The sequence below is a fragment of the Myotis brandtii genome, unplaced genomic scaffold, assembly GCF_000412655.1.
Source record: "Myotis brandtii unplaced genomic scaffold, ASM41265v1 scaffold536, whole genome shotgun sequence".
NCBI classification, from domain to species: Eukaryota; Metazoa; Chordata; class Mammalia; order Chiroptera; family Vespertilionidae; genus Myotis; species Myotis brandtii.
The window spans coordinates 502,630-526,308 of record NW_005369967.1 but is presented as its reverse complement, the minus strand read 5'-3'; the positions used below and the strand labels follow the sequence as shown (position 1 = coordinate 526,308).

The window sequence follows — 23,679 nt, the reverse complement described above, 5'->3', positions numbered from 1 at the left end:
GCTCCTCAGGATTGCAGTCCCTTCACCACCACCACCTGTTCCCATCACCTCCCCTCTGGTGTCTTTTGGAATCATTATTGAATGCGCGACCTGCTTTGTTAGAGATGGAGCTTCTAACTCTCAGTAGGAGACGGATGTGTAGCTACTTTCCCAGCAGGAGGGAAAATTCCAGCTGAACTTTCCAGGTGCTCCATTCATAGGTGGCACTTGGCAGAAACGGAGCTCAGGGTCCTTCTGGGTTATCACTGGGAGACTGGGCATTGGGCTTGGTCATCCAAGGGACAGAGTCAAGTTGGGCTGTGCTTCGGCCATTTGAAGCATATGTCTGGGGCGGAGTGGATCAGAAACCAAAAGAGCCCAGCTAGGAGCCAGAAGAGGACAGAACCAAAGCCAAGTTGGTAATGAGAAGGGACCAAGTCACACAAGAGACATCAGACTGAAGTAGCTTGGACAAATCCAACAAATTGCTGTGGACCCAGCTATGAGGGCTTTCCCTTTAGTGGCATCTTAAAGGCACCGAGCAGCTCCCAGCATGCTGCAGGAAGCAGGCCAGGCTTAGAAAGGCAGTCTGCAGCTCAGCAAAATCCCACCTGGTCCTTAGGAACAAGCTTAACAGTCTCCCAGGGTTTGGGGCTTTCCAACTCGCAAAGCATTTCACATACACTGTAATATCAGAGCCTCGAGAAAAACCATTATTAGTCCCTATTTTATAGTTGGGAGATAATGAAACAAGGGACTTAACCAAGGTCACTCAGCTGTGGCATCTGGTGGTGGATATACTCCTTCCTCCATATCCCATCTTGAGTCTATGACCCTGGCTGTATCCATGCCATGTTCCATTCAATGTACGTGGAAAGCTGAAACTATTCCTTATTCTTGGTTCAAAGGCTGAATGACATTTTTGCTGGGAGTTGGCCTCATAGTTAGCTGTTACCCTATTTCTGTTCTCACCTGTCCCACCCACACCTGAATGACCACAGTCTCCTCAAAGACAGGGTATAACCCAGTTTGGCCACTTACCAGCCATCCACCAACAATAGCTGCAAGGAATGACCACAGTCTCCTCAAAGACAGGGTATAACCCAGTTTGGCTACTTACCAGCCATCCACCAATACTGTGACATAGCTGCAAGGAGTGAACCTCCCCATGCTGCCCCATAGATCCAAACTTCATTTTATTTACTCCACTTGACTGTTCTTTGCATAGTTGCTCACTTCCTCTGTAATATCAGCTGGCTCTTAGAGGAATCATGGCACCAGTTTTAACAGCGTGCCCATTATTGAATAATCACCTGTATGAAATCTCAACAAATATGAATAGCAATCCAACTGCTATTAATTAACATAAAGCGACCAGTCCCATTAAATTAAAATGTTGCAATGGACATGGTTGATTGGCTAAATATCAGTGCCATTTATAAGTACATCCTTCTTGGGATTGTCCTGGACTTGAAAATATTTTTCATTAATTAGCTGGTATTTAACAGAAATTAATTGTTTGCTCTGCATCATCAATTTTATCCCCTAGAAGTAAGACCCACAGTTGCCTTGGAACAGCTGTGTGCATGGAGGAGCTTCCTGGGGAGTTCTCTTTCTTCCCTTACTCCCCGATTCTCAACTTACTTCTACATCTTCCTACCCAGCATTTTAATGAGGCTTCTTCTAATAGAGATGTATTTTTGCAAGCTGTTGCTTAATACCTGTCTTTGGAGTTGGCTCGTATTCCAAAATACCTTATTATTTGCTAATGTCCAGCTGGACATGGGTACTAGCAAGGTGAGAGAATTGGAATCGTGAGAAAAGTCGGGGAGTAAAGGGCTGGCATAACTCTGGACAAGGCAGTTTATCTTGCAGTGTCAGGGCCTGCATTTATGGAAAGATAAAAACATTTGCCACCAACCTGCCACATCTGTATTAGTCGGAAGTCCTTTAACTGAACTGACAGAAACCCACTCAAAAAATAATTGAAGCAGATAAATGACATTTATTGCCTCATTTCAGTAAGTCTAAGGGAATTTGGGCGGGGCTGGATGTAGGGATTCCAACAGCATCACCAGGCCTCTCTCTCTATCTCTGTATTAGTTTCCTAGGGCTGTTCTAATAAAGCACCACAAACTAGGGGACACGAAACCACAGAAATTTTTTGAACAACAATGTGAATATACTTATGGTTAGAATGATAACTTTTATGTATGTTTTACCACGATTAAAAACAAACAAACGTCCTGGAAATTTATTCTCTCACAGTTCTAGAGGCGAGCACTCCACACGAGGTCCTGCTCTCTCTGGAGGCTCTAGGGGAGCCTCTCTTGCTTCTCCCAGCTTCTGGTGTTGCCAGCGGTCCTTGGCCTCCCCTGGCCTCTAGACACATCACTTCAGTCTCTGCGTCCATTGTCACGTGGTATACTCCTTCTGTGTGTGTGTTTATGTAAGGACACCAGTCACCAGGGCCACTTGAATCCAGTGTGACCTCATCTTAACTATTTACATAAGCAGCGACTCTGTTTCCAAATAAGGTTATTCCAGGTAGACATGCATTGTGGGATGTCACTAGTCATTGGGAACAATCTCTTAGCTTGTTTTCTTCATTTTCACTGAAGCTCCCAAGTGGCTGCAATATAACTGAAGGAACCTCCAGTAATTCCAGAAAAAAAGGGGAAAATCTCCATCTGCCCCCAGAACCATAACTGGACTCTGATTGGCTCTGCTTGGATCAGGTGCTCAGCCCTGGACCAATCACTGTCCAAGGTGATGGGCAATTCAGACCCTCCCTAAGGCAGGGCAGGCAGGACCATGGGACTGACACTCAGCCCTCCCAGAGTCGTAGGCAAATATAGGACAGGCACAAAGAGCAGATGTCTCCTAAATTATTCCTATTTTTATGTCACTCTTCATAAACATAGCTATGTTTTTATTATTAGAGAAAAGGACCTATATCATATAAAGCACTATTTCCACCTACAGAAATTGATGAATTGAACACAATTGCTTCAATTTAGAAGGCATTAAATTAGGAGTTTCTTGAGGACTAGGAATACATACATATATATCTTTGGAAGAGTATTGGGTTAAACCAGGATTTATAGCAAGATTATAATGTATGATAATTCCTAATTTATTCTCATCCACATAATTAAGCCAGAAATTTAAGGGGAGCAGGGCCGATCAGAGCCTTCATGCTGCCGGCTGGGGTCTTCCTTCGTTCCGTGCCACCCCCTGGTGGTCAGCATACATCATAGCGAGTGGTTGAACTCCCGGTCAAACTCCTGAGGAGACAATTTGCATATTAGCCTTTTATTATATAGGATAATTCCTAATTTATTCTCATTCACATAATTAAGCCAGAAATTTAAGGGGAAGAACCCTTAGATGACACAAAGAGGTGACTTGTGGTATTCAGGTGCAATTAGAACTGTGGAGAATTCTGAGCATGAATAATTTTTTAAACAAAGACCAAAGTGGATTTCTACATGCCCCTCCCCCATGTCCACCAGGCAGAATCTCATTTTGCAGCTTCTCAGTTCACTAAGGTGTCATAGCAGATTCACCCTCGGAAGTGCCACCTTCAACCCAGACTTGCCAGAAAAAATCAGTCACAATTGGATCTGCCTAACGCCTGCTCAGTACGCCTCCTTCCTCCTATTTCTGAAATGTAAGTGGAGAACGGGCCATCATTCCCCTCTCCTGAAGGGCAAGGTCAAAGGCTTTTCCGGAAGAGATGCTGCCATCCAGAGTGGGGAACGTAAATAGATTTCTTCCCCTCCAGGGTAACATTTGGGGCACAGGCTAGCAATGTTCTCTGGCAACTTGCACCTTGAATGACTTTTCTAAACGCTTGCTTATCTCAATGAGAAGATTTATCTAGACAGGCGGGCCTGCTGTCATTTCACTAATTTCCTTAGTCAGCAAATGGACAGCACGGGCCCATCGGTTACACCTGGCAGAATGCGAGCATCCTCGGTGGGGCTTCCATTTGCCTGGCCCGCTTATGCTTCAGTTAGCAGCCTGCCTTTCCAGAACCCTGACGGGTGAATAATGGTTTGGACTTAAGCACCGCACAAATACTTAGAGACTCCACTCCCTGCCCCTGCCTCACCTCACATAATAGCAAGAGGGTTATGAAACGGCCTCTTCTTGCCTCATCTCAGTGGGCAGTGGTTTCAACGGTTCCCAGACTAATTCAGGAGCAAGCTCCTCAGCACTAACCAGGCACCCAGCAGGCACTTCCTTCACCGGCCCCTGGTCCAGATGGTCTCACACTGTGGGGCTGAGACACCTGGAGAGACCTGGAAGAAGGTCTGAAAGCAACGGGAACGGAGATGGCAAGGTCAGGGAGGAAATAAAGATCATTAATACGGACAAGGGAATGAAGGAAAGATAAACCGCTACTGTCAGTTCAGGTAAAGGGAGACAGACTTGTCTCAGACTAACCAGGACAGTTGCTCACCCTCAGCAGACATAACATGGGCTTTAGTTACTTAGAGCAGGTGGGGAACAACCTGAAATGCACTCTGGCGTCACTTTGTGGCCCGGGGTCCATTTAAAATGTGAAAGTTGCCACTCTGGACTCTACGGCCCTGGTTGCAGGAAGCAGACCCAAGCATATCTGCAAGGGAGGGCTTAACCTTCAGAGGTTTCTCAGGCACAGACACCGATACCCCCTGTACTGCCCACAGCCTAGGCCTGGCTTCCATACCTTCTGGTTCATCTCTCTACTCTGTTGTGCCTCAAACTTCCCCGCTGCTGGTCTTGGCATGGCCTCCATGGGCGAGGTATCTCATGTTACCACTCTGCCTTCCAGCCCCTCGTGTCACAGGACGAGGCTCAGGTCCTTGACCTTGGCCTCCTGGCCAGGCATTGACAGCTGTGCTCAGCCCACAGTACAAAAGGGCGTCTATTTTGCCAACAAGGAAGCTCTCCTGTGGTTTCCCATGCTCCTCGCTGTCAATCTTGCAAACATGGACTAAGCCATATGTCAAGATAATTTTTCAGGGGCAAAAAGCAACACATAGGTCTTAGTTTTCCTGCAATGCCCATTTCTTAGTGCCACACAAATTCACACAATCTTAACTTCTTTTTTTAATATTTATTGCTACATTTAAAATATTACATGCTGGCTGCTAATGGAGGCACCTGGGATATAGCAGAGGACAGGACAGACAAGGAAGGCCTTTGCTCATGGAGTTTCCTAGAGATAATAAATGAGAACATAAAACAAATGAACAATAACATTTCAGAAAGCAATAAGTACTGTGAAGATATAACCAGGAGGTGTAACCTTCTGGGGAGGGGACTTGGCTCACTTTACCATTAGGGACCTTCCTACCCCAAGGATGTAATCTAAGGGTTCCTCAAAGAGCCATGCACTGCCCTCTGCTGGCCAGGATCAGTGGGACATGCAGACTCAGGGTTGCTTCTGTTTGCCGACAAGCCTCAGTTTCTGTTTTGCCTCCCTGCCCTCTCCTTTGCCATCTGTGTAAACCACAGTCTTGGTATTATTCGAGGAGCCTGGGGCTTTAGGAATGGAGCAGCTCTTGGTGAGCATCCTTGTTGAGATGCTCTTTGTCCAAACAGGTCTCTGGAGGCCATGAAGCCTGCAGTTTAGCATGTGGGCCTTGGTGTCAGCCAGCCTGAGCTCCCTTCCTTCGCCCTCATCTGTCTTGCTAACTGGCACTGGTCCTTCAAAATCTAACTCAAGTGTCTCCCCTGGAAAGCCTTCCCTGCCCGCCCCTCCCACCCCCTGCAACTTGAGTCTCCAACAGCAAGAGCCTATGCCTGCCACGTGGGCATGGTCAGGTCTTATTAATTGGTTACCGAGCAGTGTCTAAGGCATAGATGGGACTCAAAAAACATATATTGAATGCATGAATAAATGCATGAATCCGGAACTTGGCAGGCAAGCCTGGATCTGATAAACCTGGTCCCCCAGCTCCCTGCATAACCCAGAAGCCCACAATGAAAGGCAAAGTAAACTTACTTTTCCACCAATCGCATTATGCGCCATCAAAAAGTCGGAAAAGCACCTCTTGGGAAGTCCACATTGGCTCTCCCAGAGGCGAGAAGCAAAACTGTTTTCATCAAACCACACAAAACCCCCCTCGGTGGACTGCTTTGGAGCATCTATTGATCTTTTTTAAAAGTATGATTTAACAAAAGTGCTGCTTCCAGCTCCTTGTCTCGTTCCCTGAGTTCCCTCCATGTATTTCCAGCTGTGATGTGAAATTCGGCTGTGTGTGTCAGCCCCACGGATGGCGAAACCCCTGGCTCACCGCTGCCGATGAGACTCCGATTTCCCACAGGCAGGAATGAAAAGTCTTCTGGGCACCTGGGATCTCCCTGGCTCTGCTGGGTGGAGGCAGCATGAGGGTTAACCCCGATGAGCCCTGCCTCAAGGTCAAAGTCCTGTGGCAACTCCTGTGGGCTGCTGCCTGCAGAGCAGAGAATGGGGCTTTTCAACGCTGTTTGCGAACAATGACATGTCAGAGAGCCAACTCCTGCTAACTGCCCTTTGTTGTGGAAAATAAGAAATCATCACAAATCTCTGGGACTGAAGGATGACCATGCCCTTTCAGAAACCCTCTCTCACTGCCCTCGGCCTGGAAACACTACGAGGAGGTGGGCATCAAGGATCCAGTTTGCTGAAAGGTAACCCCTCTGTCCTCTTCATGGTTAGAAAAATGGAAATTCTGCCTCGCCCCCATTCTGGGTAATGGCACGGTGGCTCCAGCAGGATGCTAAGAGCATTGGACTTGCTGGACAGGCTGGGGCAAGTCGTGGACATTAAGAATCTCCATTTTCAGTGGAGCCCACAGTGTGGTTGTGAGGTTCAGCTATGAAAACGTGCGTCAACAGGCTTTGTAAACGGTAAAGCACTCTACAAATATGAGAAGTTATTATGGGCCACCATAAATTGCTAATTTTGAAGAAAATTATGCTGAATATCATTAATATCTCCCAAGTGTCTCGTAAAGCATTTGGGAACATGTCAATGGTTCAGTGGTATAAGTTTGAACTTTGCTTGTTATAGGTATAGCAGACTTCCTAAGCTCCTGAACCCAGTCCGATTGCTTGGATGTGGTAATAGTAGATCTCACCACAAGATGGCACTAGGGGTGACATTTCTTTGCCTTGATTGTTTTAAACAGAAGTGACATTTGAGTGGTCCAGGTAAGAGTGCCAAGGGAGGTCCCCTGCTCCCGGTTTAGTGATTTATCAGTGAAGTCAATCTAATACACATAGTAAATGAAATGTTTTCTCTCTTCCTAGTGAGCAGATTTAGAACTCTGAGGTCCTCACAGTTCTGGGCAGAAAGAGGGTGGTTTATGGAAGGCCGGTGTCCAGCCTCCCTCCTTCAGCTTCACCCTTCACTGTGACGGCCTTCCCCATGAGCTCCCAAACTCCGCTCACACTCCTGTACTCCACAGCCTCGGGACACCCTCAGGCCAGGCCAGAGGAGAGGCACCTGCGTGCTCTGGAGGGCTCTCAGGATCGCTGAGCAGGCACTAGTGAGGCCCAGGGCAGGCACAGAACGGTCTGGAACAGAGCTCAGCAGACTTTCCTGTCAAAGGTCAGACAATAAATATTTCAGGTTTTGTGGGCAATGTGGTCTCCGTCACAACTGTTCACCTTTGCCGTTGCATCTCATGAGCAGCCGTAGAGAGTACGTAACTGAATGGGTGTGGCTCTGTTCCAATAGAGTTTTATTTAAGAAAATAGACAACAAGTCAGACTTGGTCCACAGGCCACGGTTTGCCTACATCTGGTCTAGAAGCTGGCGCTAGAGTTGCCAAATAAAATACAAAACATCCTGTCAAATTTCAGTTCCAGAGAAGCAGTGAATAATGTTTTAGTTTAAGCATGTCCCAAACATTTCATAGGATATACTGAAAATACGAGTGGTTGTTTCTCTGAAATTCAAATTTAACTGTGTGTCATGTATATTTATCGGCTACATCCGGCCTCTCTGGTGGTGGTGGGAGCTCTGGCCAGGCCTGTCCCCTTGGTCCTGTGGACTCCCTGCCCCAAGGGCCTCTGAAGCTCGGGCCCTTCGTCACTCTTTGCTGGGTCAGTTTTTTAAATGACAATGTTTATGCTCTCAAAGAATAGATAGAATTTCTGTTTTGCAATTTAAATATCTGACCTTGTATAGTTTGAACATTTATTTATTAAACAAATATTTATTGATCAAGTTCCTGGTATGTGCTAGGTACTGAGAAATACATATGTTACAAAAAAGAAGGCTAATTAATCCCTGTCTTCATGGGGCTTATACAGGAGACAGTACACTGACTCACATACACATAAATGGCTCTATGAGATAAGAATAAGATGGAGATAAATTGGGAGGCAAGGCACATCTGAGTAGTGATGTTTGGTCTGAGATGTAAAGGGAAGAAGATTCAGGCAGAGTCCACACCTGAGAAAGGTGCAGTGAGTGAGGGGTGAAGGGGTGGGGGGAATGCGGGGGAGGGAGGGGGTAGGCAGACCCTCCCATTTAGAAGAAGAGAGCCATGGAGGAGAACACGGGGAGGGGAGTGTCACAGAAGCCCAATGAAGGGGCTGGGCCGTTTCCTAAATCTCTATTTCCGACAGTTGCCGAAAGCTTCCTTTTCCCTTTAGCACTGTGGGCCCCTCCTTATCAGGGCCTCCCTTACCCTTGCCTGCTACCTGTGCGACAAAAAGACGAAGCAGCAGGGGAAAAGCCGAAACACATGCACAACTATGTACCTCACTCCCACTAGTATCTGCAGGGTAGGCCTCACCATTGCAGGAGTGAGTAACAAGACGAATGAGTGACACCTGAGTGAGTGAACAAGTGTCTTCATTCACCTCCCTTCTTGGTTAGGAAACAGATTCTGAACCTTCCAGAATTTTCTTTAACAAGATGGCAGCCAGTGAAGGGAGAGCTCCTGAAACAAATCTCACACGCAGTGACTCTTCCCAGCCTGGTGGTGGCCTCCCTTGGGCCTTTGTTAGGCACGTGGGGCTCGGGAGCCGGGAAGTCGGTGCCTGTGCTCAGCTCTCCAGGATGTGGGTGCCCTGTGCTGTTCCAAATACCTACCTGCAGGGAAATTGTGCGGCTCCCATAATTCATATTCGTGACATTTCTCACTCCCAGTAAATAACCTTGTGTTTTGACCTGTAACTGTGTGAAATGCTAACAAAGCTGTGAGGAAATTAGAATCCCTGGTGTGGCCCAGAGGCTGCCCATGCAGATCCTGCCCAGGTGACAAAAGGTCTGCTGGATCCTGGGGAAAAACAAAGGAAGAAAAAGGTCACAGAGGAAGTAGCCGTGCAGTGAAATGCCAAAGTACAAGAGTTTATCTAGACCAAAGAGCTACCCTTTACATGAAAGAGTTCCCAGCCAAGGGTCACCGGCCGGTCTGAGAACCAACTACACAAGCAAAATGGAAAGTGGTGGTTGAAAGAAGTCCTGGAACAGAATCAGGTGTGTGGCATACTTTCCTTTATGGAGCATTTAAAATTTTTCAAAATCCTTTTTCATATATATCACCTGATTTTTATTTTCCAGGAACCTGACAAAGAAGGTATGGCAGGGATTAGGGTTTCCATTCGACAGATGAACAGAGTGAGAAGTGATCAGAGAAAGTAAGCAACTTGCCTGAAGTCACACAGCGACCTGATCGGGTGGTTGGTCAGGACCCAGGTCTCTTGAGCATAGTTTGTGGATCATTGTAGCACAATATCTTTCAGAAGAATATCAGGATGAGATCCATACAAGCTCTCCCTGTTTCCATAAAGAATTTTCTTCCCAGTGGTCAGCATGTCTGTGTCCAGAAACATTAGGAGTCTATAGAGATAGAAGCCTTCAGTTCAGACGTATCGATAGGATTCCGAAACAGGTGTCCTATGGGAAGCTCATGTTTTCCGAAGGAAAGTGATAGCTATCGCTGGCAGGCATGAAGCAAGGCAGCATCAATATCAATTTGTTGCTACTTAGTGTGTTGCTGTCCATTCCTGGGGAAGGAGAGCCGTAGCCAGACTGCTCAGCAGTGCAGCTGCCGAGGACCCATGAGACTGGGCAGAGTCAGTAATGCCTCATCTGCCTCAAACTGCAGCATCCTCTTTCCTGTTCCTTTTCCAGAAACCTGAAGATGAGCTAACCACTGAACTTCCCGAAATTCAACCTAACTCCTGGCCCACCAGGCCACGCCTTGATGTGGGTAGGATGGGAGCGTGAGGAGGAGGCCAAGGCCCTGCTAAGAATTCCTGCCAGCACAGGAGCCTAAGGACTAGATTCCAAAATCCGAGGATACAAGCTTGAGGGCAAAGAGTGAGTTTGGGGGCCACAGCTCTTGGCATCCCAATGCACTTAACATAGTCATGCCAATAACACTCCCTTAAGATTTGCTAAATCGAATTACCCTCAATGGATAGAAGAGGGACAAAGTGGAGACTGAGTAACTAAAAGAGACACAGCTTCTCCTATAAATCCGTAAGAAAAAGACAGACAACTCACAGACAAACAGGAACTATACTGAATAGGCACTTCACAAAAGAGAATATCTAAATGACCCATAAGCAAATGAAGAGGTACTCAACCTGGGTAGTATCAGGGGAAAGGCTAATGAAAACCACCTGAGATGCCAGCACGCACCCATGAGAAGGGCTGAAAGGAAGGAGACTGACCACACCAGAGGATGTGGAGCCCCTAGACGTCTCACACTCGATTAACTAGTTCAATTCATTCATGTGGGAAAACCATTGGACAGTACCTACGAAAGCTGAATGTAGCCCTATGGGAAGCTCATGTTTTCCGAAGGAAAGTGATAGCTATCGCTGGCAGGCATGAAGCAAGGCAGCATCAATATCAATTTGTTGCTACTTAGTGTGTTGCTGTCCATTCCTGGGGAAGGAGAGCCGTAGCCAGACTGCTCAGCAGTGCAGCTGCCGAGGACCCATGAGGCTGGGCAGAGTCAGTAATGCCTCATCCGCCTCAAACTGCAGCATCTTCTCGCCCTCTTCCTTTTCCAGAAACCTGCAGAAGAGCTAACCACTGAACTTCTTGAAATTCAACCTAACTCCTGGCCCACCAGGCCACGCCTTGATGTGGGTAGGATGGGAGCGTGAGGAGGAGGCCAAGGCCCTGCTAAGAATTCCTGCCAGCACAGGAGCCTAAGGACTAGATTCCAAAATCCGAGGATACAAGCTTGAGGGCAAAGAGTGAGTTTGGGGGCCACAGCTCTTGGCATCCCAATGCACTTAACATAGTCATGCCAATAACACTCCCTTAAGATTTGCTAAATCGAATTACCCTCAATGGATAGAAGAGGGACAAAGTGGAGACTGAGTAACTAAAAGAGACACAGCTTCTCCTATAAATCCGTAAGAAAAAGACAGACAACTCACAGACAAACAGGAACTATACTGAATAGGCACTTCACAAAAGAGAATATCTAAATGACCCATAAGCAAATGAAGAGGTACTCAACCTGGGTAGTATCAGGGGAAAAGCTAATGAAAACCACCTGAGATGCCAGCACACACCTATGAGAAGGGCTGAAAGGAAGGAGACTGGCCACACCAGAGGATGTGGAGCCCCTAGACGTCTCACACTCGATTAACTAGTTCAATTCATTCATGTGGGAAAACCATTGGACAGTACCTACGAAAGCTGAATGTAGCCAATTCCCATGGCCCAGTAATGCTACCCGAGGTATATACCCACCATACACACATAGGTGTTCACCGAAAGACATGGACTAGAATGCTCATAACAGTGTTTTATAACAGCCCCAAACTGGAAATTGCCCCAACGCCCATCAGCAATAGACTAGATAAAGAATGGTGTAGTCACACAGGGAATATTATACAGCAACGAAAATGAGCCAACAGCAAGGACGTGGTTGAATCTTATCAATATAATGCTGAACAGAGGAAGCTGGACACAAAAGAATACACCCTGTGGGCTTACATTAAGTTCAAAACAGACAACATAGCTCTCGGGTGTTAGAAGTCAGCAGAGTCACCTTGCTGCAAGGGTAGTGACCACCAGGAGGCCCTGGAGCAGCCTGAGTCACGTTCTGTTTCTTCGTCTGGGTGCCGCCTACATGGGTGTGTTCGGTTTATGGACGTTCTCTGCACACTTATGATTTATGCATGTTTCTGAGTGCATTTTATTCTCGCATAAAAACGTTTCTGAGCAAAAAAAAGCAGCACATTTCCCCAGCATTCCTAATTCTGCTGCTCCTGCCGCTGCTGTCACCAACCCGGTGCAGCCTGGGAAGCAGAGAAGGAAGAAAAATGTTCTTTCCCTCCCTCACCTCCCATTGCACATCCTTTCTCAGCAGATTTTCTCTTTTCCCTTCTCCTTTATTTACTTTTCAACTCAGATCTTAGTTCTTTTGCAAGGCCGGGTCCGAGGGAAACTGAAGGTGACGTAGTGTCAGGAGCCTGGGTCCATGGAGCAAGCCCAAGTCATACTTTTTGATGGCGGATTAGGTCACAGGTGCGAGAGGCAGGGTTACATCCTGCAGGCCTTGCATGGGACCTTGAGGACGCTTCGCGCTGCCAGCATCAGGCAGGGTCAGATTTACACGGCAGACAGCTAGCTGGAGCAGCAGCCGTGTGGAGGATGAAAAGGGACAGAAGCAGAGCCAGGGAGGTGGCTTGGAGCCTGTTCTAATGGTTCAAGCAAGAAGGGATATATGTCTTGAAAATGAGGCTTTCTTGTTGCCTCCTGTTCTCTCTGCCTCATCCATATGTAAATGATGATATAGTGTCAGATGCAACTGCCAGGAAAGGATGGGGAGGAGGAGGGAGGCAAGCAGCTGGGGTCAGACAGGAAGAGGATGCCACACGGGGGCGAAGGATGCAGGCATCAGCCACTAACCGAGGCCCGGATGTAACCTAGCAAGGATACCAGCAGGTGCCCAGTTAAGAGCATCAGGCACTGAGTCCCCCTGTGATGACTAACACTGGCTTTGATAATTAAATATCACATTTTGTTTTTCCGGAGAAGTTTGGTATTTATTCTTTAAGTACACATTGATCTATGTCCTCTTTTGGGGGCAGAGATTCCTACCGTTTCACGGCTATGGCTAAAACAACTCTTTGTGCTCTGAGTCTCAGCAGCCTGCTTACGGGAAGAGACTATGTTTGTCCCCTGCAGCTGCACGACAGGCAAATAGAAGGCACAGAGAAGACTGTCCTGCTCCCAGGGCGGGAGCCATCAGAAATGGGCAGAGGCACGGGTGTCAAAACACACTCTACCGGCTTTAGAGGTTCACGAGTGGATAACCTGGGTCAGTAAATCCCATCAAGGTCAAACCCAGACCTTGAAGTTGTGGCAGAATCAAACGGCCTCTATTCACAACTGTTGCCAGCCGGGGAGGCCAGGAGCGTGCTTTCCGAGGCCTTGAGATCCCAGGTTTGCGGAACTCCTGTGAGAAAGGGAAAGGAGGCCAGGCCTGAGTGGGGGTCCCTGGGCCGGTTCGGGAGGGGTGCAGCTGACGTCTCTGCTTCTCCCGGGCAGAGCAGGTCTGCAGGCTGAGAGATCTCCGCGTGGATGCCGGTGAGATTGCCAGAGAGCCCCGTCCGCCCTGGACTGGGGACAGCATCTCAACCAGATATTGCTCTTTCTGTACTTTAAAGACACGCCTTCCGCCGGGTTATGGCTTTGGTGTGGACTGGCACAAGGCGTGTCTAATTAGGAAGAGGGGGAGGTCCTGCTGCCTCTGGGAAACGCAGTCCCCCTGCAGTGAGTGAGGACATCCCTCTCAAGCCATCCCGGTGAGTCTGCCGTGGGGAGCCATGGAGGTCCTGGGAGTCCCACCGCTGTCCGAGTTAAACTTCACACACCAGTCAAAAGCCTTCCGGGACTTCTTCCTGTTCATAACAGCTCCTACTGTGTGCCAGGCTCTATAGTAAGCTCCCAGGTACTCACATGATCCTCTTTCGCTTTTGCCTTCACAAAAGGAGTAGAGCTGACACGTCAAAACTCTGTTCTAACCCGATGGGATAAGCACTTTGATGGAGGCATCACAAAGTTTACAGGAATACAGTGAAGGCTGTGTGTGTTCTGCCAGACAGGGTAGCAGGAAAACCTCTCATAAACTTGTTAGTTATGAAATTAATAAATTGACTACTTTTAAATTAACAGGTAACATTTGGGTCTTGAAATGTAAGTAGGAGTTCTCCAGGGAATGGCACCTGAAGCTGGAGAAACCTTAAGCAAAAGGACACAGTGAAAGAATAAGGCAGTGGATGCCCACGTGCTTGGGAGCCCACTGCTGTGGGTCAAGGCTCAAAGCCACAGAAGTTTGGTGCATCTCCCAAGGATGTTCATTTTGCTTAAAAAGTTGTGTAAAATAAGCTAGATAATAGGAAATTAAAGGCATTCTTAAAAATTACACCTGGCCCGCGTGGCTCAGGGGCTGAGCATCTGATCTATGGACCAAGAGGTCACGGTTCAATTCCCAGTCAGGGCGTATGCCTAGGTTGCTGGCTTGATCCCCAGTGTTGGGCATGCAGGAGGCAGCCAATCAAAGATTCTTTCTCATCGTTGATGTTTCTATCTCTCTTTCCCTCTCCCTCTTCCTTCCTTCCTCTCTGAAATCAATAAAAATATTTTTTAAAAATTAAATTAAAAATAAAATTAAAATAAGCACGAATGTTATGCAATAGAAGGCAAGATGGGCACAAATACAGGGGTGGTGGGCAAAAGCAGGTTCCCAGTTGTTTGTCTGGAAAAAGACATGCAGGTTCTGATTGTTACAACAGCTTTATTAACTCAAGAGAATGACACAATGGCACAGTGCACTTATGTCCAACTCGTTAGTGCTCACATTGCCAGCCGTCATTACACAATAATAACAATATGAAATAACAATAAGAAAACAAATAATACAAATAAGTAATACAATACTTAACAAGTAAGTGATATAAGAATAAACGGTTTCATGTACTCAGAACTGTAACCCTACAGTTGCCCACCCCAGTATTTAAGATGAAGCTTTAACCCTCAAAGAATGATTGTGCGTATGGGGTGCTGTCTTCTGCCACAGACAGGGATCAAGGGGTCTTGCTCTGTCTCGCCCGTCATTCAGGGCACTCAGGGGGAAGGGAGGAGAAATCTGACACACACAACGGGGATCAGGAGTGATGTGAGGCAGACTGGGGGCAGATGAGGCAGGCAGCAGGGGCACATTCTGAGGAGCTTCGCAGAACATAGGAGTGGGCCTGGCTATACCTGTAGGTGGCAGGGAACCCTGGCAACCTGCCCAGACAAGGTGGATATGCTGCTGAAACTGCACCGTGACCCCACCCTCCATAGCCTTGCTGTCTGGGCAGCACAACTAACGCACAGTACCCCACCACCACCACCACCCTGCGACTCCCCTGCTCCAAACTGTCATGGCTCCTCGTGCTGCTGAGTCAAGTCCAAACTATACACGATCTCCTGCTACAATGTGGAGAATGGAGTGCACAGCAAAATGCTGGCAGTGGGGAGATGGGCGAGGGACCTGGTGGATGTCAGAGGTGCACGAGGGAGCACAGTAGGGGGAGAAGCGGAGCGTGTGTAAGGTCCTCCTTATCCTCTCACTCCGCTTGCACATTTGCTTTATCTTTCCCACGAAGACATGTTTTGTTCATCCCATTCCTTCCACCTGGCATGTCCTCCCCTGGCCCCGCCCCCTGCTGCTGGAAGGGCACCTGTCCTTCAGGATCCAGCTCAGGTAACACTGGAGGTCTTACACCAGCATGCACTTTGCACCATCTCTAAGCTCTCCCTGCAAGGTGAGCAGGAGTAGCTCCATTTTGCAGAAAAGGGAATTGAACGACACAGTGGAGCCCAGCCTCTGAGCTGAGCGCACACTGATGGCCCGTGGGGGCTGCCCGGCCTCGGGGCTGCGGTCTGCCCAGTGCTCACAAAGGAAGTTACACCTGAGGCCCTTCATCTGGGCTTTTCCTTCCCACCACCTCCTTCAACCAATCCCCAAGTCCTGTGTCTCCACCCCCACTGCCATCTGTGGTTAGGGCCTCTGTCATTCCCCCCTCCTGCCCCAGCATCATTGCCCTGAAATCCATTCTCTGCATTGCAGCCCAGGGGGTGATTCTAAAATGCTGAGCTGGTCCGATCTTGTTCCTGCATAAAATCTTTCAATGCTCACCTCTTATTCAACCACAAACACATACTGAGCATCTACCCTCTGCTAGTTGCCCATTTAGCTGGGGGGATACAGTAGTCAACAAAACAAAGCCTGCTCTCCTGAAACCCAAACTCCTCAAGCACTAGCTACTTGAAAGGCAGCCTCTGGGCCCGCCTTGCTTTCCAGCCTGCTGGTGCCCACCCCCCTGGCATTTTCCACTCCAGGCATGCTGAACCTCCTGTGATCTCCCAGACACCGCTGGCTCTCTCTCCCCTCTGGGCCTCTGCATATGCCCTCCCCCCTGCGGGGAGCATCCTCTCCCTACTCATCATGCTGTCACTTGGCTGCTATCTCACATTCTTCCTCCCTGTCTCAGCTTCAAGGTCACCTCCTCCAGAGAGCCTTCCTTAACCTCCTAAGGCCGTAGGTGCCCTACTATGTGTGTTGATGGAATCTTGTGTTTTCCTGACTCTCCTTGAAGGCAGAGACCGTGTTTTATTTATTTTATGTATTTCTGTATGCCCAAAGCATGCACAGTGTCGGAGGCCTCTGTACGGCTTGTTGGTTGCATGAATAGTAGAAGCAGCCAGTTCGGACTGGGACCTCACGTGCAGTGAGACATCTCCTGGTATGAACACCCTGAGGCTGCCTCTCCTGGGCTCCTGAAGATTCTTAGGGGCCAATGGGGAACAGGAACAGAGCAGAGGGGGGTGAAAATGGATGCTGGGCTGCTATCCCGCCTCCCTCCCGAGTCTCATTCCCCTCCCCCGCACCTGCCTCCAAACTGCAGTGTGCATCCAAATTCAATGTGGTCAGGCCCTGAGCACCACCAGTTCATTTCAGCATCTGGATGACGGAAATGGAGTTTTCTTTTTTTGCCAGACCATGAGGACTCTTTCTATCAGCTTATAGAATTGTCACAGGGGTTGGTGTTACTGGGGACGTTTTGGGGGGTCTCTGTGCCTAGATGTGTGTCTGGGAGAGGTGAGAAAGTGAGAGGGGGGTGCAGCACTGGGTCAGTTCAGGAGGCCAGTGTCCTTCAGCTTGTCCATCCTGGTAAGCAATTTTCAGGTCTGCTGGGTTTGGGCACCTGCCGACAAGGCTATTTTAAAGCACATAAGATCTGAAAATAGACCGAGTAGGGCTGTGGCGCGGAAGTCTGGTTTGGCAGGGACTGCTCCTCGTGATTAGCATTGTCACTGTGGGCCCTGCAGCCAGGAGGAAGCTGGAAAGAGACAAGGTTGGAGAGGAAAAGCTTTACCCTCAGGCCTCCTCCCTCCTCCCTTCAGGACACTCAGTTACACACCCAGGCACTTCTCCTGCTTCTTCCTGGAGCCTGCAGGATGGGGTAGCAGGCAGAGAAGCACCTGATTTCAATAAAAGCTAGCACCCAACTTACCCCCAGCCCCTCCCCATTCCAGGGCCCTACCAGCACCTACAAGCCAGGTGGCCTCTCCCTGACCCAGGCAGCCAACACCCGCTAGCAGGGAGCTTCTGGCCTCTGCCTCATTCTCAGCCTACACCCCGAGCCATTCTGCCCCACCTGCCTTGTATTCTGGTTCCTAATCACCTGGGAACTGACCTCTGACCTCCTGCTCTGTATCTGGCTCTGCTCTTGTTCAGTGTGGTCTAACCCTGGATTATGCTCATCTGGTCCGGCCTTTTTTCCCCTTATTGAAGACTAGAGGCCCAGTGCTCTAGAGGGTCCCTAGAGTGGCTGCTGGCTGCTGGCTGGGACCTCCTTCCCTTCCCCTGGCCGGCCCCGCCCCCTAGTCGAACTCCCAGTGGAGGGGACAATTTGCATACTACACTTTTATTATATAGGATAGTTTGCATTTGTGTCCCAGACCACATGCTCTGGAATCCAGGAGTACACCTGAGGTGCCTGGAGGAGCAGGCGTCTGGGCAGACTCCCTGGCTCCGAGGTTTACCTGCTATGAGCTGAATCACCATGGTGAGTTTCGGAGCCTCCCCAGCCTTGGCTTCTTCATTTGTAAAATGGGGACCATATAGCACCAGCCTCATGAGAGTGCACCAATATTAACACAGAGTTCCATGAGGAAAGTAGAGATGGTACAGTTGGGAAAAACGTTTATCCATCCATCACTCTGTTCATCCTTGCAAACATTAGATTATTGCTATGTTGGAAATTGGTGTTAGGCACTTTGGAAGACACAAATGTGTGTGAGGGGAGTGGGGTGGGAGGGTAATGGTTGGAGAAGGAGAATTATTGCATAATACATTTGTTGTACATGGCTAATTTTGCCTCCTGACCTTTTTTTTGTTGTTGTTAATCCTCACTGGATGATATTATTTCCATTCATTTTTAGAGAAATTGGAAGGGAGGGAGAGGGAGAAGGAGAGAGAGGAAAACATCGATGTGAGAGACACATTGACTGGTTGCCTCCCACACTTTCCCAACCGGGGCTGGGGATCGAACCTCCAATGGAAGTATGTGCCCTTGACCAGGAATCAAACCCGAGACCCTTCAGTGCGTGGGCCGATGCCCTATCCACTGAGCCACACCAGCCAGGGTTGCCTCCTCATCTTTATCCTGTGCTTTTTATTTGTCTAACCATTAGAAAAACATATGTGCCCTTGACCAGGAATCAAACCCGAGACCCTTCCGTGCGTGGGCCGATGCCCTATCCACTGAGCAACACCAGCCAGGGTTGCCTCCTCATCTTTATCCTGTGTTTTTTATTTGTCTAACCATTAGAAAAATGGATTCTAATAAGGGGGCATCCTATGACATATCTGACCTTTACTCCCCAAAGTGTCAAGGTCATCTGCAACAAAGAAAGTCTGAGAAACTGTCACAGCCAGAAGGGGCCCAGGAGACATGACAACCAGAGGTAACGTGGCATCCTGCATGGATACAGGAACTTTTTGACATTGTTAACAAAAAGTTAAAAACCAAGGAAACCTGAATAAAGTATGTACTTCGGTTAATAATCATATATTTTTAAATCCAGTTCCAATAAAATAATATTCTCCTTCCTCATCAGGGATGGGGGGGCCGAGGGTTGGGATAAAAAGATATTCCGAGGTCACAGTAGGGTAGCAAATGTGCAGGAGCCCAAAGAGGAGACCTCAGCCCTGCTTGGCCCCCAGCTGTTATTTCAGCCTGAGATCCATCATCAATCAGAGGAGCATGGCATGAACCCTCAGGCCAGTGAGAATCAAAGGTCCTGGACCAGACCAGGGTCTCCCCGCAGGGTGCAAGCCCATCTCAGACCAACTGTTTTAAGCCATTTCTTAAGGCCAGGCCTCCATCTCTCATTCACCACCTTCAAATGGCCATAGATTTTGCTTAGCGAGATTTAAAAGCAACCCCCTCCACCTTGTTAAGTTTCCCTTTTCATTACAGGGGGAGACGTGCCTTTATTGGACACAGCCTCTCTGCAGCACACTTCCCTCTGTTGGGCAAATTAAAAGCATTTGGATGAAACTCTTCCGTGGTCCCAATCAATAGCTCAAGCCGTAATTATTCAGCAGGCTTGGAGTTTTCTCTGCTGACAGCTGTCGCAGTGTGCTGATCTGTAATTGTTTCATAAGCTCATGTGGCTTATCGCTCCATGATTGGGGTCTGCAGCAGATTCATCCACGGCATCTTTGGGAGAGAGGGGAATGGACTTTTCCACACCTAAATTCTCTCAGGCCTCCACCTTTCTCCAGGGAGATGTTAACCACAGGTGGGTGGGGCTGTTTATTTTCTTACTGTTATCCACCTGAGGCAGAACCGAGAAACACCTTTGAGAGACTCCAAAAACACCCATTTTACAGGATCATCGTGTCATGTCAGGCTTCAGATTGTGGATGCTGGCTATGTATCTGAGAAGCAGTAAACAATCAAATCTTATTAGCTGCTATTTTACTAATTCCAGAGTTAACTGACGGTTTGAATGGGATGTGGATTATTTCTCAAGCAGATGTTTCCCTGAAGGATAGTGTAACTTTATGTTGTTAACAAAACTGCGATGTTTAAGATATTTCAGAGGATTAGCTTTTTCAACATCGCTTGTCAGTCTTTTGAAAGTGCCCAGTCACACACAGTCAATCTATTCCTGCCAAATCCTTCCAGAGTCTAATAGTTGAGACACCAAACTCCATCCCTGGCTCTGTGTTTCACTAGACATATTACTTAGTTTTCTTTCTTAGTTGGCTTTGTTTTGTTTCTCTCTAAAATAGCTATATGTCTTGTCAACTTCACAGGTATGGTAAAGAAGTGAAATAAAAGATATGGCTGAGACTTTTAAGTATAAAAAATACAAAGTCTAATAATTATTTCACACATTACAGAGAGTATTTTAAACACCTATGGTTACTTTCTGGTTTATTATGTTTTTAATGTTTTGCCTTTTTTTTTTTAGGCTTACTCCACATCCTTGAAAGTGATCAGCTAATTATTGTAAGACAACACATGTATCAAGTTTGGCTCTATTAGAACTCACAAACAATTCGATCTAAAAATGTCTTTTTACATGAAAGGGAACATAAAAAAAAACAATGGGAATTTTTTGTGAACCGAGCCCAGATACCTTGTACCAGTTACACTGATTTTAAGTATTATCCAAGGCTACATTGGATCAAAGGCACCTTACGAGGGATGTCATGAATGGCTGCTCATTGGATTCAAAGCTGAGAAGCATCCACAGTCCTGGGTGCTCCTCTGAAGAGGCTGAGGTTCCTGAGGCTCTGTTTGCTTTTCTGTAGGAGAATATGGCCTGGAGGCGAAGCAGGACACGGTTCCCACTTAGCGAGGGAATCTCTTTCTAATCCTTCTGAAAACATCTGGGGTTCACCTCCGACATGAACACCCTCACCTGGTTATTATTAAATGCCCACATGCCCATAGTCCTCTAAAAAGCAAGCTGCCCAGAAACCTAAACCAAGGGTGGCATCACCGGGTGCTGATCTGAGCCCCTCGCTAAGTGTTGGACTTTCTCTTCACCACGCCCTTGGAAGAGCCACATCAGTGCCCTTGACCTCATTCTTTTGTTTTTGCAAGAACTGAACCACCTTGGTTAGGGTTTAAGAAGAACCTACCTTATGCCAAATCCCAGAAGCAGACTAGCATCTGTGCCGGAAGACCTGCTCCAAGTCTGTGGAGATCGTTCGGAATCACTGTGCTGTTTTTTCTTTTTTTTTAAATATATTTTTATTGATTTCAGAGAGGAAGGGAGAGGGACAGAGAGATAGAAACATCAATGATGAGAGAGAATAATTGATTGGCTGCCTCCTGCATGCCCTATAGCCCCCAACCCAGGCATATGCCCTGACTGGGAATCAAACCATGACCTCCTGGTTCATAGGTCGATGCTCAACCACTGAGCTACACCAGCCGGGCCACAGTGTTATTTTCATATTCTCAGGTTCAACCTCCATCCACCACCACCGGTTCATCACATTTTTAAAAATTCAACGTGAACATTATTGCATATATTCTCTGAGTCACTCTCTCCGCATGTCGCAGGAAAAATTAATGCAAACCAGTCAAACGTCTCTGGAAACAGAGTGGATTGGGAATAACTGTCTCTTTAAATGAAAGAGAACAGGAAAATGGATAGTTCCAAATCGGAGCATGAGCCATACTTTATCCTGGAAGAATTATTGGAAAGAAAGGGACATATATTTCTGTTGACACTGTATATTAAGTGAACTTTCTAAACCCTATTTGTCAGTATTAAATAAATATGCTCAGAGTTTCCTACCATGTCCTGTATTTCTTGTGGTTTTAAATCAAAGGGATTAAGACTCCTAATTAAGACACTGGAGGAAGGTCCGATCAGTTTTGCCAGTGCAAATTAGTTCAGAGGCCCAGAGCTGCTCCTTTCTGTTTGCTGGTAGGGGAGGTTTGTTTGATTTAACATGATTGAGGAAATGAAATATCCCTAAGACAAAGAACCAATATTGCACTTCTTGAGAGTGGCTGAAGAGAAATTGGAAACTAACGCACATTAGCAGTGGGTCCAAAATATTACCAGAAGGAGAAATGCTATTTAGAAGGAAAGTGATATTACTAGACTAATCCTTTAAAATAGATTGTACATTCTTCTTCCTTTATTATTTTTTTTAAAGAAACATAAATGAGTTAGAATTTCAATTTTCTAACAAGGGCCCATGAGCTTCAGTACATGCCAAGATTTTTTTGTTGGTTTATTTTAAATATTTTTAATTGATTTCAGGGAGGAAGGGAGAGGGAGAGAGAGATAGAAACATCAATGATGAGAGAGAATCATTGATCAGCTGCCTCCCATACTGGTGATAGAGCCTGCAACCCGGGCATGTGCCCTGACCAGGAATTGAACTGTGACCTTCTGGTTCATAAATCGACACTCCACTACTGAGCCACACCAGCCGGCCATGTCAAGTGTTTATATGCATTATCTTGTTAATATTTACAACATTTCTATGAAAAAGTCATTATCACCCCTATTTTGCAGATAAGGAATCTCATTCTCCGAAGGTAGATACTGATTTGAAGTCAAGTGCTCTCAGAGGCTCTTGGTTAATGTTTCTGATTCCATCATCTATTAGGCATGTGGTTAAGTCTGAAGAGATGAAAGATCTTCATTAAGGACAGTACAGGTTTGTTGAGCTTGGGTTTTGCATTTGGTTGGCTTGGGTTGGGTTCCTATTCATTGAATCTAGTTGGGCTACAATGATTCCTCAAGGACAACAGAAAAATGAGCAAGATGCAAAGCTACTCAAGGATCCTCCGCTGAAGTCTGACAACAGACACAGCCCAAAATACCATTTTCTAGTTCTAGTTTGGTCTTGCCTTCTCTGTCCAAGCTCATTTCCTCCTCTTCCCTATTTCCTGGGGGCACAATCCTATACCTACTTATTCAAGAAGGGGCGAGGGGGGACACTCTTACAACTTCTATGCTCAGCAAATTCAGTTGTTTCTTTTTTTCTTTTCTTTTCTTTTTTGGGGGGGGGCTGCAAAAAGCTTTATTGTTTCATTTGGTCCAATGCATGGGAGAGGTCCTCAGGATGGTTAAAAGAATGGCTAGTAGTTTCTGGGAGAGGCTCAGGTAAAAGCCAGACACCAGGGGGATGCAGAGGGGCCCCTCAAAGGCTTCTGGGCTCCAAAGGCTCCTAGTCGTGCTTGAGGGTGAGCCTTTGGAAGAGATACTCACCCAGCCTGGGGGCCGGCCAGCCTGCGGATGTTATTCAGGTGTAGCCCATCTTGATGAGTTTCACCTCCTCATCCAGGAAGTGGTTCTCCCGGAAGTCACAGAGCTGAGGGTCTGCGCGGTAGAACCCAGGGCCTGCAGCTCCAAAGGGCCTGGTTCTGGTTCCTCTCCAAGGCCAGGGTGGCTGCCATGGCATCCTGAGTTTTGCCCCACTCACCCTGGGGAGGTTTCAGCACGTCCTGGGAGAGAATGGGGCCACCGTGCTTTTTTGCAACTTTAAGAGCTGCTCAGTGCCCTCACGCTTCTTCTCCACCAACTCTCAGAAGTGGCCCAGGCCCTCGAGAGCTACATTGTGGCGGTGGAACTAGAAGCCCAGAGAGAGGTAGGTGTATGGGACCTGCAGATGCAGGTTGGCCAGGCGGTTG

At 47.5% G+C, this 23,679-nt stretch overlaps 1 long non-coding RNA gene across 1 annotated transcript; it reads left to right on the top strand.

Moving 5' to 3' along the window:
- Positions 1-6,486: 6,486 nt before the first annotated feature.
- On the top strand, positions 6,487-21,273 carry LOC102254727. The gene is made up of 3 exons (XR_314257.2): positions 6,487-6,645; positions 18,890-18,967; positions 20,486-21,273. It is a non-coding gene; the product is annotated as an uncharacterized LOC102254727 (long non-coding RNA).
- The last annotated feature ends 2,406 nt before the right edge of the window (positions 21,274-23,679 follow it).